The following is a 10759-nucleotide window of genomic DNA, read 5'->3' as shown; positions in this document are numbered from 1 at the left end:
CAACAATTTAAAAAGTTGAAAAAAAGTTTTGAAATTTTTTTATGCCGTAGGAACATTTAACATGAGATCCACTGTCTCCACAGATTTAAGTGCATAATACAGTAGCATTTCAAAACATTTAAGACAGTTGAAAGACAAATAATGATGCTTCTTAAACTTAAGTGTTGTGAAGCAATGTAATCCTTTTATTAAGATACTATGAAATCTTTGAAATAAAGGATTTTCTTACAAAGAGAGCCCAGAATTATTAGTTAGGGTTCTTGTTCCAAAGCATCTGGAACTTCTCTATCATCCAGGAGTCATAGTAAGTAGTAAGCTTTTCCCAGCACAATGAGGGCTCAGCCCTAATATGGGGAGGGCAGCGAAAGATCTGTCTCCCTTTTCTGGAGCAAACCTCAGTGGTTACTGTCTTGAAGTTACTTGGATTCACCCTTGGGGCCATAGTCTAGGGGGGCTAGTTTCATGAGTCTTCTTGCTAAAGCTTACTTTCTTGTTCCTGCTGCTAAATTCTGACTTTCTTACTCCAATTGATCTACTTTCCAAAATGACCATACCAATGCCTGCGTAAACTATTTCATGTGGTGCAATAAGCCATTCTTTCCAATGGTTCCAAAGCCATAGGAAAGTTGGAAAAATTAAGATTTGTGTAGGGTCTTTACCAGTTACCACTCCTCAAAGAGGGTGCATAGGAGAGAGGCTGGTGTTTTGTTTTAATTAATTAATAACAAAATTATTATAGTGCTTTAAAAATGGGTATTACTAATATCTGGTGTTAATGGTAATTATGGTAATTATGGTAATAATGGTAATTAATGGTTAAAATGGTAATACTAATATCTGAATATATTCCTGACTCTGTGCTAAGTGCTCTATCTGCATCTAAAAAAACCAATCCTTAAAACAACTCAAGGTAGGTGCTACTGTTACTTCTGTTTTCCAGATGAGGACACTAAGAGTCAAAGAGGCTGAATAGCTCACGTAAGGTCACGTAGAGCTAGTAAGTGGCAGAATCAAGATTTGAACTTGTTTATTTTACTTTAGAACATGAACTCTTAAAAAAGAATTTTTTTTTTTACATTTATTTATTTTTGACAGAGACAGAGCACAAGTCGGGGAGGGGTAGAGTGAGAAGGAGGCACAGAATCCAAAGCAGGCTCCGGGCTCTGTCAGCACAGAGCCTGACGCGGGGCTCGAACTCCCAACTGCGAGATCATGACCTGAGGTGAAGTCGGACGCCCAACCGACTGAGCCACCCAGGTGCCCCTAGAACATGAACTCTTTAAAGTTAATTATTCAAGTAAGGCATGTGGAGAGTTCAGCTTCCAGCAATAGGTGATTAGCTTGTTTTGCACCACCCTTCTGCTGAGAAAACTAGAAAAGTCAGAACATGTGTTATCTATTAAGACATCAGAGAACTACCAAGAAAGCAGACACACGTGATCTAAATTGGGTGCCATTTTTCCCCACCTCAAAGCACTTGTTCATTCAAGGGTAGTAACTGGGAAGCTGTGCAGAATTTTTGGAAGACCCATAGGTAACAAAAATTAGAGTCCAGGATGATCTGAGTGGAAACGCTTTTTAAATACCCCAGCTTTCTGTCAGGACCCAAAAGGGCTACCTACCCCTTGAGTACACAAAATGGAAATGGGCCTGTTCTCACAGGGACTGAAGCCTAGTCTCAAATCACTTCAGCCCCTAAATGAATGAGGCAATTTGCACCAAACCTAGTAACAGCCAGAAACTAAAATAAATCCTCACCCAAGGAGGATAACATTATGCAGTTTCCCAAATTTCTTTATAGTTGTTTTTGAAATCTGTTCATTAATAAAAAATAACTAGGAATACAATAAAAAGTAGGATACTTTAAAGTAGAATACAATATAAACTAGGAATACAATAAAAAGTAAGTAGGAATTAATAAAAAACAACTAGGAATAGAAAAACTTAGGATTTGACTAAAGTGAGAAAGTAAATAGAAACAGACCCTCAGAAAATTCAGATATTTAGCATTATCCGAACTTACAATAGCTATGGTTAAAATGCCCAAGAAATTTGAGGCGCCTGGGTGGCTTAGTGGGTTAAGCATCCCACTTTTGATTTTGGGCTCGGGCCATGATCTCTGTTTTGGAGAGATTGAGCCTGGCGCCCAGTTCTGTGCTAACAGCGCCCTGCCTGCTTGGGATTCTCTGTCTCTGCCCACCCCTCCTCTCCAAATAAAATTGCTCAAGGGATCACAGCTTCCCTCCCAAGATGGCGACGTGCAAGGACCCTGAACTCGCCAAGCGCTCCGGGGAACATGCCAAATGACACCTATTTAGTGAGCAATTCCTCCAGAGGAAGAACCGAGGACCACCTGAACAGCCCCTGCACAACAAAAGATAGAAGGCCAAAGAGAACAGCAGGAGAGATGGAGACAAGGTAACGCGGGAGACCCCAGGCCCACGCCTGGAACCACGGTGGGGAGGGCTAGTACTGACCGACTGGGAGCAGAGCCCTCTGTCCTTCCTCACGGGGAAAAAAGCCTGGTTTTAAAAGAGCAACTAGCTGATGGGGTGACGGGCACTTGTTGGGATGAGCACTGGATGCGGTATGTAAGCGATGAATCATGGGAATCTACTCCCGAAGCCAAGAGCACACTGTATACACTGTAAGTTAGCTAACTTGACGATAAATTATATTGGAAAAAAAAAAAAAAGCGACTAGTATAAAAAAGTCAGTCGTTGAATGCCGCCAACCGGTGGGGGGAGCCGCTGGAGTGCTCGGATGGGAGGGGCTGTCCTCTGGGTCAGCCTTCCCTCCCCCACCTTGAAAATGCAGCCCCGTGCGCACAGGCTGGGCGCCCTGATGGGCCTGCCGCCTCCGTGAGCCCCAGCCCACACCAGCCTCAGCCTTCCTCCAAGGTGGCCCCAGGGCGCTGCGCACCGGGGCGCCCCTGAGTAGCGCCCACCACAGCCCCAGCCTCCTTGACGAGATAACAGAGGTGCTGGCCACCCCAGAATACTCCACCGCACACCACTTCGACTTCAGATGGCTTGTTAGAGCACCCCCTGTGTAGAGCGTTCGGGACCCTTCAGATCCAGCCACCCTGCCAGGGTGCCCCCTAGCGGCGAGAACCTCCCTCCCGGCTCACACCCATGTCAATTCCAGCCACCTCGCCTGGGTGCCCCCTGTGCAGAGCACCCCAGAACACCCCCACCTTCACTGGCCTTGGCTCCAGTCATCAGACCAGGGTACCCCCTGAGCTGAGCACCCTGGGACGCCCTGGGACATCCTGCTTGCACCTAATTCGGCATTAGCTGTCTCATCAGGTCACCGTCAGTGTGGAGAGCAGTGGAACACCCCCTTTGTAACCACTTCGGCTGTCTTGCCAGGGCACAATTTGCACAGAGAGCCTGTGCAAACACAGGCACGTTGGCCTGTGCCCACTGTAGCCTTAGCTGTCCTGTCAGGGCTTCCCCTGAGCGGAGTGCCCTGTGACCCTCTGGCCTGTGCCCTGCCTTGGCTCCAGTCAACCCCTCCAGGCCACCTGTGTGTGAAGAGTCCTGGAATTCCCCAGTTTACCCTCATATCAGCTTCAGCTATTCTGCCAGAGTGCACACTGTGCATAGAGCCCTGGATCCCCCTGGTTTGTACCCACTTCAGTTTTAGCTATTTTCCTGAGGCACCCTCTGTGCAGAAGGCCCAGGGATCTCCCAGTCTGCACACTGCCTCAGCTCCAGCTGCCCCACCAGGGTGCCCCCTGCACAGAGTGCCCCAGAGCACCCGGCTTGCACCTGCTTTAGCTTCAGCTCTCCCACCAGGGTGCCCTCAGCACTTAGAACTCCAGGACCCCCTCCCCTGCCTGCACCCACTTCAGCTTTAGCTGTTTTTCCAGGCAGGGTTCCCACTGTGTAGAAAGCCCTGGGACCTCCCGAATACCCTGGCTCTGTTCCAGCCATCCTGCCAGGGCACCCCAGATAACACCCACTTCAGCTTCAGTTATCCTGCCAAGGTGCCCTCTGTGTGTACAGCTTCAGGACACCCTGGCTTGTACCCACTTTAGCCTTAGCTGCTCTTCCAGGGCACCTGCTATGTGGAAAGCCCTGGGGCCCCTAGCCCGTGCCAGCCATGGCTCCAGCCAGCCAACAAAAGTCACCAAGCACACGCAGTCTACATAGGGGATGACCACACCCAACACCGTTCCTTCAAGTTTAGGAGAAGTAGCTGTTCTGCCTTATCCACAGAAACGAGCACAGAAAGTCAAGCAAAATGGGGAGACATAAGAATATGCTCCAAAAGAAAGAACAAGACAAAACCTCAGAAAAAAGAACTAAATGAAACAGAGATAAGCAATATGTCTGATAAAGAATTTAAAGTAATGATTGTAAAGATGCTTACTGGGCTGGAGAGAAGAGTGGAAGAACTCAGTGAGACTTTCCCTAGAGAGATACAAAATGTAAAAAAGAACCAAAGTTGAAGAATACAAAACTGAAATAAAAAATACTCTGGAGGAAATCAATAGCAGATTAGCAGATGTGGAAGAACATATCAGCAATCTGGAAGACACAGTAATGAAAATCACTCAGGCTAAACATCAAAAAGAAAAAAAAGAATAAAAACATGGGGATAGGTTCAGAGATCTCTTAGACAACATCAAGTGAACAAGCGTTCACATTATGGAGGTCCTAGGAGTAGAAGAAAGAAAAAAGGGCAGAAAACCTATTTGAAGGAATAACAGCTGAAAACTTCCTTAACCTAGGAAGGAAACCATCAATAAAACAAAAGAAAATCTATTAAAGTGGAGAAGATATGTGCAAATGATATATCTGATAAGGGGTTAATATCTTAAATATATAAAGAACTTATACAATTCAACACACAAAAAACAATCCAGTTAAAAAATGGGTAGAGGACTCGAATAGACATATTTCCAAAGAAGACATCCAGATGGCAAACAGACACATGAAAAGATGTTCAACATCACTCATCCTCAGGGAAATGCCAATCAAAACGACACTGAAATATCACCTCACACCTGTCAGGATGGCTAAAATAGAAAAACACAAGAAACACCAACTGTTGGTGAGGATGTGGAGAAAAAGGAACTCTGGTACACTATTGGTGGGGAATGCAAATTGGTGCAGCTACTGTGGAAGACTGTGGAGCCTTCCTTAAAAAATTAAAGAAGAAATACCAAATGATCCAATAATTTCACTATTGAGTATTTATGCAAAGAAAATAGAAACACTAATTTGAAAATATATATGCACCCCTATACACAGCATTATTTATAATAGCCAAGATATGGAAGCAACCTAAGTGTCCTTTGATAGACAAAAGAATATGGAACACACACACACACACACACACACACACACACACACACACACACACCCTACAGGAATATTACACAGCCATAAAAAGGATGAGATCTTGCCATTTGTGACAACATGGATGGACCTGGAGGGTATTATGCTAAGTGAAATAAGTCATATGTTTCCCTCATATGTGGAATCTAAAAAAAAAACATGAATAAACAAACAAAGAGCAGAATCAGACCTATAAATACAGAGGACAAACTGATGGTTGCCAGAGTGGAGGGGGCAGGCATGGGCAAAATGGATGAAGGGGAGTGGGAGTTACAGGCTTCCACTTATGGAATGAATACATCATGAGGATGAAAGGTATAGCATAGGGAATATAGTCACTGATATCGCAATAGCGGTGTATGGTGACAGATGGTAGCTCCACTTGAGGTGAGGTGAGCAGAGCATAACGTATAGAGCGGTTGAATCACTATTTTGTACACCTGAAACTGATGTAACATCGTGTGCCAACTAAACTCAACTAAAAACATTTAAAAATAAACTAAAAAATGTTCAAGGGTTTAAATGACAAGATGGAGATATTTCAGCAGAGACCTGGAAATCATATAAAAAGGAAATTCTAGGGGCACCTGGGTGGCTCAGTCGGTTAAGCATCTGACTTCGGCTCAGGTCATGATCTCGCAGTTCATGAGTTCGAGCCCCACGTGGGTTCTTGTGCTGACAGCCCAGAGCTTGGAGCCTGCTTCGAGTTCTGTCTTATTCTCTCTGCCCCTCCTCGACTCACGCTCTGTTTCTGTCTCTCTCTGTGTCTCAAAAATAAATAAACATTAAAAAAAAGTAAAAATAAAAAGGAAATTCTAGAACTGAAACTTAATATAGCTGAAATTTAAAAACCAGGAGATGGCTTTGATGGTCACAGTTTAAGAGAGAATTGGTGAACTGAAAGGTAAGCAAATATCGTGACTGATGGAGAGAGAACAAGGGAAGAATAGAGCAGACACAATATTTGAAGGGACAGTGGCTAAGAATTTTCCAAAATTGATGAAAGATACTCAGCCACAGATGTAAGAAATGCTGTTGACCTCCAAGCAAGATAAATGTAAAGAAAATCACACCAATTACTTCCTAGTAAAACAGCTGAAAAACAGACCAGTCTTAAAAGTAGCCAGAGGAAAACTTTCAAAGAAGCAATAGTAAGTAAGCCTAATAGATGATATTTTCAAAGAACTTAATAAAAAAAAACAATAGCCAACCTGGGAGCCTATATGCGCCAAAAATATCTCTCAGGAGACATTTTCAGGTAAATGAAAACAGACTTTGTCACCATTTGAAAGTACCAAAATTACCAATGGGTGTTTGAACATAAGGGAAATGATCACAGATCACTTGGAGGTGCAGAAAGGAATTGAAAAGCAATGGAAAGATACATATATGTATAAATCTAAAAAGGTAATGCCATAAAACAGTAATTTGATGCTTTATAGGGTCGTACATGTATAATGAACTAAAATACATGACAGAGTAAGTAGCCTATAGTCTGACGGGAGGTAGATGGAATTGAATATTTTGAGGTCCTTAAATTGTCTTAGAAATGGAAATGGTGAAGGCACTAATTTATATTAGAAATAAAGCAGGGTGCACATTTCATTTGTACAGTATTTGCTAAAAGAATAATAAAAATGTTAAACATGAGAATAGAAGGGGAATATGAAATTCAAAAATTCAAAAGAAGGCAAGAAAGGAGAAAAAAGGAGCATAGATGGGAACAAATAGAGAAAACAGTAAGGAGATAGATTTAAACCTGAATGCATCACTATCTGTGTCAATAATAAATGGACTAAATATCACAATTAAAGACAATATTACCAGCCTGGATAAAAAATGAAGCCCAATTCTGTGAGACTTAAAAACAACATACTTTAAGTGTAAGGATATGGGAAGGTTGAAAAGTAAAAGGGCGGAAAGAGTCTTTCCGTGCAATTATGAACCAACAGGAAGCTGGTGTATCTAGTATCCAAAGTGGACTTTCAGGTAAGAAGCGTAGCTGGAATAAGAGGGATATTTCATAATGATAAAAGATCCCCTTTACCAGGAATACTCACCTTGCTGATGGATTTGGGCTCTTTATAAAGCTCAGGTTGGCTGCCCAGGCCCCCCCACGCTTTGGTCATGGCCCAGGAAGCCAACAGTAAGAGGCTCTAGACTCAGACTATTTGAAGACAGTGTGCACGTGCGCGCGCGCGCGTGTGTGTGTGTGTGTTTAGGGAAAAACACAAGTCTGGATGGAGTAGCAGCATTCAAAAGGACAAGAAACCTAACATGTAACATTTTCTTTTCATAAATCAAATAAATGCTGGTCCTGAGTCTCCCCACCCGCACCGCTGCATTTTTGAGTCCACAACATTAAGAACTGTGATCAATAATTGACCACGCTCATCGAATGTTTACTCTCCTAAGTGCCTTGCAGGTATTCATTTATTTAATTCTCACAACAAGCCTAGGACGCAGTTGTGTTTATTACCATTTCTGTTTTACAGCTGGAAAGCCCAGCAGTTGGCAGAGCTGCTGTGAAAGAGAGGGTGCCAGAGTCTCTGCTCTAAGCACTCCGCAGTGTGGCTGCTGGATTTCACAGTGTGTCTGACTTGGTGGATAAATGTTATCATACCTCTCGTGAACTGCCTCTTCCATTTCAGTGACAACCTTGGTTGCCATGGAAATTATGCACAAGGAGCTAGAGGAGTGTGAGAGGGAATACGTGTCTATTGGGGCCTAATGTGAACCCAGTGCTCACCCAGGTATGTTGTAGCAATCTTAAATGTAACTATTATTAGCCTCATTTTAAATATGAGGGAAAGGAAGTTCAGGGATGTTCAGAGACTGAACAAGTCACATTGAATAAGAACAGAGAAGGGATTCTCTCCTGGTCCATCTGATCCAAAGTCTCTCTTCCTAACAAACCTCACTGGCTTGTCATAGTATGAAATTAGTAAACTCATGAAATCTTGTCATGTTGCTTCTTCAAGGTTGTCAACCTCTGCTAAATACCTTGTGTTATGTCCCCCCAGTAACGGTGACTAGAGAGGCAGGGGCAGCATTAGTGCACTTTCTTACATCAGCACTAGATGGTGCTGTGACACCACATATCTCTATGGCGGTGCGTCCTGGAGTTAGGTTTGTCAGAGCTTGGGTGCCCCAGGGGAGGGCAGGATGCTACTTTACAGTAGCATGTGGAAGCATGCAAGAGAGGAACCCCTCTCCTGGCCCAGAGAGTCTTTGATGCTAAACTCTGGGAAGGCTGCAGACTGGGACCCCTGCCAGCTCCAGGGTGCACTGTACTGACGGCCTGGGTCTGTCTCACAGCTTGGTGTTGAACTCCTTCACCAAGCTCGGCTGAGTGGACTTATCAACACTGGGGCCCCTTACCTCAGAAGTTCCTGCAAATGAGGTGAGGTTTCCTGGTTTCTAGGAACTTGGTACTATGGTAGATGGTCAGGGGACCTTAGATTTAAAAACTTGGTTTGTCTGGGGTGCCTGGGTGGCTCAGTTGGTTAAGCATCAACTTTGGCTCAGGTCATGATCTCGCGGTCCACGAGTTTGAGCCCCCTCATCCGGTTCTGTGCTGACAGCTCAGAACCTGGAGGCTGCTTCGGATTGTGTGTCTCTCCCTCTCTCTCTCTCTCTGCCACTCCCTGACCCGTGCCCTGTCTCTCTCAAAGATAAATAAACATTAAAAAAATAAATAAATAAAAGCTTGGTTTTTCTGTAATCCTGGTGTGGTACAGTCCTGCCCTTGTTGGCCACTTCCCTATCCTCCTATTGCTTCTGGGGTCTTGCTAGAGATGACAGAGTCATCTCGGCTAAGAACCCATATCACGGCTCTTCCCTGATTCGCTGGCAGTTATCTGAAGGGCTACCTTCAATAAAACTGTTTTGGGGAGATTGCCATAAACTCCATAGTTTACCTGTTTTACTTTGACCGTTCAAAACTGTTAAGGATTTGAAAGACAAAGACTGAGGAATTGCCCCAGATTGGAGACATGGTAAAAATGCAGTGTGTGGTCCTGGACCAGAGAAAGGACACTAGTGGGACACCTGATGACATTTGAAGATAGTCTGTAGATTAGTTAATAGCATTGCTTCAAAGTTAGTTTCTTGGTTTTGATCATTGTCCTATGGCTATGTAAAATGTTAACGTTTTGGGAAGCTGGGTGAAGGGTGCACGGTTTTTGCAACTTGTCTGCAATTATTTCAAAATTGAAAGTTTAGTGGAAAAAATTTTAGCAAAACACGACCTAATATTATTACGGAACATTTCAAACATACAGAAAATTTCCAAGAGTAATAACCACTTGTGCAGGTGACTCTAATGTGCACTAGGTGGCGCCAGAGAGAAGAGTGGTTCCCAAAGGAGTTAAGTAAGCGCTGGTGTCCCACTTTCTATGTTCAGAGTTGGCTCTTGGTGGTTGAATCTGACAGCCTCTACTTTGGGTAAATTCACAGAAAATCCACCAATAAGACCACCGTTTTTGGCAATGAGATAACAATCTATGCTGCATGACTTATTTAGCAGCTGTCTTGGGAGAAATGTTTCTTTAGTCCTCATCTTTTATTACAGGGGTTTAATTATTACCGTCTAAAGCTCAAACATATAGATAAAAGCGGCCTCAATTGCTCGATGTTTCTGTTGATCTTTTTGTTGAACTTCTTTAACTTGAAAAAATAAACTTGTAATTTTAGAAATTTTAGATTTATAGAAAAAATTGCAACAACAGTTCAGAGAGTTCCCATACAGCTTGTACCCAGTTTCCCCCGTTATTAACAGCTGACACTAGTGTGGTACATTTATTGCAGTTAAGAAGCCAATACTGACACGTTGTTATCAACTAAGTCCATACTTGATTCAAATTTCCTTAATAGTTATTTAATGTCCCTTTTCTATTCATGTCTACCTACTACTCTAGGCTGTGACAGTGTCTCCAACTTTGCTTCTTTTTGATGACCTTGACAGTCAGAGGAGTACTGGTCAGGTGTTTTATAGGATGTCCCTCATTTAGGACTTGTCTGATGTTTTTCTCATTATAGTAGGGTTGCGTGTGTTTAGGGGGATGAGCACAGAGGTAAATTGCCCTTTTCCTCACATCACATCAAGAGTACACACTATCAACACGACTTATCGCTCTTGATGTTACCCATGATCACCTGGTTGAGGTAGTGTTTGTCAGATTTCTCCACTGTAGAGTTACTCCCTTTCCATACTCTGCTCTTTGGAAGGAAGTCACCGTGTACATCCTGTACTTAAATAGTAGGGTCTGCTCTACCATTTTATAGATGAGTATCTACATAAATTATTTAGAGTTCTTCTACATGAAATATTTGTCTCTCTTTCCCATTTATTTTTCCAATCATTTACTTACATCAGTTGGACTCATGGATCTTTACCTATCTTATACATT

The 10759-nt window shown here is 43.1% G+C and overlaps 1 long non-coding RNA gene across 1 annotated transcript in view; it reads left to right on the top strand.

Annotated features, from left to right (window-relative positions):
• The first annotated feature begins 7970 nt into the window (after positions 1–7970).
• Positions 7971–10759, top strand: part of LOC122236453 — a 39562-nt gene continuing 36773 nt past the window's right edge. Inside the window, exon 1 of the long non-coding RNA XR_006214522.1 lies at positions 7971–8101. This is a non-coding gene — a long non-coding RNA (uncharacterized LOC122236453). The remainder of the gene's footprint in view (positions 8102–10759) is intronic.

This window comes from Panthera tigris, chromosome A2 (assembly GCF_018350195.1).
Source record: "Panthera tigris isolate Pti1 chromosome A2, P.tigris_Pti1_mat1.1, whole genome shotgun sequence".
NCBI classification, from domain to species: domain Eukaryota; kingdom Metazoa; phylum Chordata; class Mammalia; order Carnivora; family Felidae; genus Panthera; species Panthera tigris.
Note: the sequence above shows the minus strand (reverse complement) of the source record. Positions and strands in the feature narration are given on the sequence as shown.